Source organism: Lactuca virosa, chromosome 8 (assembly GCF_052849685.1).
Source record: "Lactuca virosa cultivar CGN04683 chromosome 8, Lactuca_virosa_CGN04683_v6, whole genome shotgun sequence".
NCBI lineage: Eukaryota > Viridiplantae > Streptophyta > Magnoliopsida > Asterales > Asteraceae > Lactuca > Lactuca virosa.
The window spans coordinates 35,616,443-35,621,605 of record NC_136433.1 but is presented as its reverse complement, the minus strand read 5'-3'; positions in this window follow the sequence as shown (position 1 = coordinate 35,621,605).

Genomic DNA, 5,163 nt, shown 5'->3' with positions numbered 1-5,163 from the left:
TCCTGGATCGTATGAGCTTGCTCCTTTGGAGTTTCACCCCAATCGGGAGCAGAGGCCAGTTTCGAGGATCCTATCTCACGTCGATTTGCTAAGGATTTCGGTATTGTCAAAGTTCAGGATCTTGGGCTACAAGATCGAGGGTGCTGCTTCTTGGGGCTTGTGGATCTCCGACCTCATTCTCTCCATTTCCTTGAGTACCAGCATGTTGTCCTCCTGTTGTTGAGTGACTTGTCGTTCCAATCTCTTCATCATAGCAAAGAGCTCGTTATTAGAAATCATTACAGGAGGATCCTGAAATCCTTGGGTAGCGACTGGAGAGGTGTTATTCTTCGGTGCCTCAGGAGTTTTCTTGGGAGCTCCACCTGGGGGTGGAAGAAGGGTTTTAGAGGAAATGGGAGGAATGGAGGAAGAGGATAAGGTTGGTTGGGTAGACATGATTCTCGAACGATTATAAACACCACGGCCCCACAGTGGGTGCCAAATTGTTTTGGTCAAAAATCGATCAAGTGCAATTCGACCAAAGTGTATGAGAGGTTGTAGTGTTTGTACAATGTAAGTATAGAATAATGATCAAAGTTATACAAGTGAGTTACAAGGAAAGCCCTTGATCCTTTATAGGATCTCCGGCATAAAACCGTGGGAGGTGAAAACGATCACCTGCCTTGTTGTGTTTTATTGATTTAAATTTGAGGTTACAAAGATGATGAAACTAATATGAGTACAAGTGTAGTAATCAGGGTAATCGTGTGTGTAGTGTGCTAAATACATGTGTTATTTATAGTCTAATGCAAGTAACAAGAAGTCCGATAATTTCGGGATCCTTCGAAATCAGTATATGAACGTTGTTTGACTTGGTATTCCGTGTCTTTTGCCTGGTTAAGATGACTCTCCGTTGAGAATGAGTCTCACGTTGAATAATTCTGCACATGTGAGAAAAAAAGAATATAGTCGTTATAAGTGTTAATAAATGTTAGTGATAATAATTAGGATCCCGTGATATATTTAAGGATCCTGAGATTTCGGTAATATTAAAGATTCTGAATACGATTCTAGGATCCTGCCCCTAACAATACACATCATCCAATCCTGAGCAGATCCTTAGCCCTATTCTAGCATGCAACTCATATAATAGCATACTAAAGCATAACATTCATGTATGGGTATTTTTGGAATTATTTATTTGAGCTCGACTGATTGCATGCATCGCACCCCTTTCCTTTATAAAAACCCTTTTTAGTAAAAAAAATCTTTAAATTTTTTTATTAATTCCTCAGTATGAGTTCAGACACACTATGAAGTGTGCCCGAATCCCTCAAGCCAAGGCTCTGATACCAACTTGTAACGTCCTAAAAATACTAAGTAAAATTTTCATTTTTCATCGACCAAAACAATACAATCATTTGTTCAAAAGCTAATCATAGAATAATGTATTCACAACATCAGAGTCAAAAAGATAAATCAATAATGCGGAAGTAAAACTCTAAGGGATGCAGTGCGATCAAGTCAGGACCTTCCCTTTGGAACCAGAAGTACCTGAAACATTTAAACATAAAACCGTAAGCAAAAATCTTAGTGAGTTCCCCAAAATACCACATACCATACATAACATCGGGCCCCGCTTACACAACTAACGACCATGCCCTCATACGGGCCCCTCCCAACATGCATGCAAGAGTCACAAAGACAATCTAGCATCTTACATAGTATACTGAGAAAACTCACCTCACATGCGTAGTCAGATACACCACAACTCGCAAAGTCAAGAAATCAGTGCTACAACCTACCTAACAAAACACCTAAGGCCAAACCTCAGTGTACACTCTAAAGCTAGCAATTTGACCAAAAGTCAACCATGTCAAAAAGTCAATGGTCAAAGTCAACTCGAGCCGACCTCCACATCGTGGCCAACCAGTGGCCACATTGTAGCCATTCAACTTGATCATGATCAAAATCCGCTACCACGTCATGGCAAGCATGCCACTACGCCTTAGCAGAGTTCAGACAAAACAGTTGCGACATCCTTCTTCGCCACGTCGTGGCACCCATCTTGCCACAACTACTACACTAGGACGACTTAATGGATTGAGTCCTTAATCCATAAAGCTCTTTATTCATACTTTCCAGAAAGCTTCTTGGGAACCTAATGGTCTATAAAAATCCAAAATTTATGGACATGCATGACCCATGCATGCTGTGACAACCCGAAATTTTTTTAAATTTTGCCTTGTAAAGCTCAGCCAGTCAACTCCGCTGAGTGTCAGACTCATTTCTGCTATCATTTAGCCTCGTTCAGAGTCCGTTTAAAGGTTCAAAGCTCAGTACATTCAAGCATTGAGCGTAAGAATGGACCGCGTAAACTTCTAGCACCAAAAATCGAGCCTTACACTCCAACATCGGGAATGTACGGCCGCACACTGGGTGTGCGGCCGCAAACCCCTCTCCTGGCAGCACACTCATGTGCATAAAGGTGGGACTTAGCCTTCATTCATCCCTTTTCACACTCCTAAGCCTAGAACTCGATTTCTCTCTCAACTATCATCCGATTTTCAGCCTAGATCTTCAAGAATATAAGTATTCTTCCTTTGATTTGTTGTTAATCCTATTAATCTAGTAATATCCTTTGATTTCATCCATTGGAAATCATGCTTTGAGTAGATCTTCAAATCTTCATCCATTTCACCAAGAACACCAAGAACACACACTTGTTCTTGGCGATTTTGAGCTTTCTCGAGCCTCCGGATCGTAAGTACTCTTCCCCTATGCTTGAATCTTGTTTAGAGCACTAGTTTAAGTCCTTGAAAATGCCCAGAACTCAATAACATATGGTGTGTGCGGCCGCACACACAGGTGTGGCTGTACACCCCTCAAACACCCTCAAAACACCCCTAAAGGCTTCCATATTGTAAGTACCATCCCCTAAACTTGTTACTTACTAGATATGAGCCTTAGAAAACGTCCAAACCATGTTCATCAAGGAGTGTGTGGCCGCACACACTCCATGTGGCCGTACACCCCTTTGTTTAGTGCTTAAGGGCCTCCAAAGTGCCTTTATAGCTTCAACACTTGATGAACATTAGTCCTACAAGCCTCCCTACCCATTGGAAAACGTTTTGTGCACTCATTACCATGAGTGTGCGGCCGCACACCCATGGCCGCACACTCCTCAAAGTGGCCGTACACTCCCTTTTAGTGAATCACATGTGATTCCAACACTTGGACAAAGTGTTTCCTAGTCCCGTAAGGTGTTTCCTTGCATTTGGTTGCTTCTAAACACTATATTTATGTCAATATATGCCATTATATGTCATTTAGGACTCGTTAAGTCTCAGGACTTCATTCGTGGAACTTCTCATCCTTACGTGCATATTCGTTTGAATCACCCACATAAGGTGAGTTCATACCCCTATAATCAATCTTTTAAACTGTTTTAAATGCTTTTAAGGGGGGGGGGGGGATACAAGTTGAACACAATGATAATTGTGTAATTGTTTGTTATAAACATTTTCAAAAGTCTGCTTATGTCATTTATAAGTGGTCAAAACATTTCAAAAACTCTTTTAAAGTTATGTTACTTTATAGTTTAACAAAACTCCATTTTTAAAGTACCAGCATAACTTAGTAGTAAAATGAGTCTTTTCAACAACAGTTCAAGTAATTTACTAGTAAACTATAAGGGGTATAGTTTAGGGGTTCAGTTCATACTATAACTAGAAGATACTAAGATGCTAAATACTAGAGAATACTAAGATACTATAAGGAGAAGATACTAAGATACTATAACACGAGATGATACTAAGATACTATAACAGAACGAACTTACTAAGATACTATAACTATAATGTGAGATACTACTTCATGGCACGGCATACATTGCTGTTGCATGTTTTGTACCAGAGTCTCCTGGAGGGAGAGCGTGAATTTGTGTATAGATCTATATGGGATTGACCATCCCACACCTTGCTGCTAGCTACAGTGGGACCTGCAGGTCTACGGGTGACGAATGTCATATCATTTCGACGTCTCGAACGTCGTGTCATACTAAGTCAAATCAAGCATGGATACAATAATATCACATTTTACCTTAATTAAACTAATAAGTTAAAGGTAAACAGTACTGCAGGATGTCAGTTCATAAGACAATTGAGTACTTATATTTTCCTATTACTTTAATATTGTGACAGTTCCACTTGAAAGTTAATACAAACTATTTTCGAGTCAAGATAGTTATAAACTAGGGAAAACTTACATTTTACAACCGACACACAGAACAGTCGAGTCTAGTACATTCAGTAGAAGGGGGCCTATAATGCTAACTTTATGATTCCTTAGTGTATGCATTCAAGGATATATATTAATCGGATCCGACAGGTAGTAGGATGTGTGCTTTCCTCTTCATTTCATGTTCCTTGTTTGGTTGTGGGCTTAGAGCAGATACACCCAGCCTACTATCTATCCGATCTTATATATATATATATATATATATATATATATATATATATATATATATATATATATATATATATATATATATATATATATATATATGTTTCCGTATACACTAAGTAATCATAAGGGGTACCAGGTATGGGCCAGATAATAGGACACTAATGCAATGCACCGTTTTCTAGTACACAAACATACTTTTGAAACAAGAACTTTTGGTATACAAAACTAGAAACTTACCAGTAAAGGGTTTAATCCATTTTATTAAACCAATATAACTTAAAAGACCTTAGGTGGTTAAGTCTATAATACCTTAGTTTATACATCAGAGTTATATACAATTAATATCCGATAGGTAGTTAGATGTATGCTTTCCGCCTCATTTCCTGTTCCTTGTTTGGTTGTGGGCTTAGGGCAGATTCACACAATTAACTATTTGTTCGATATTAGATTATATATAGCTAGTATAAACTAATGATTATAGAAGGAACTACTGTGGTTACCATTTTATGTTAAGAAATAAGGGTTTTCTTAAGGAATCTTTTCATCAAACTAAAGGAACTATTATAGTTAACTCCGTGAGTACCAGGTGAATACGCCAGGGTTATATACAACAATGATCTAACAAACAATGGGATGTGTGCTTTCCGCCTCATTTCCTGTTCCTTGTTTGGTTGTGGGCTTAGGGCAGATACACCCAACCGATTGTTTGTTTACTCT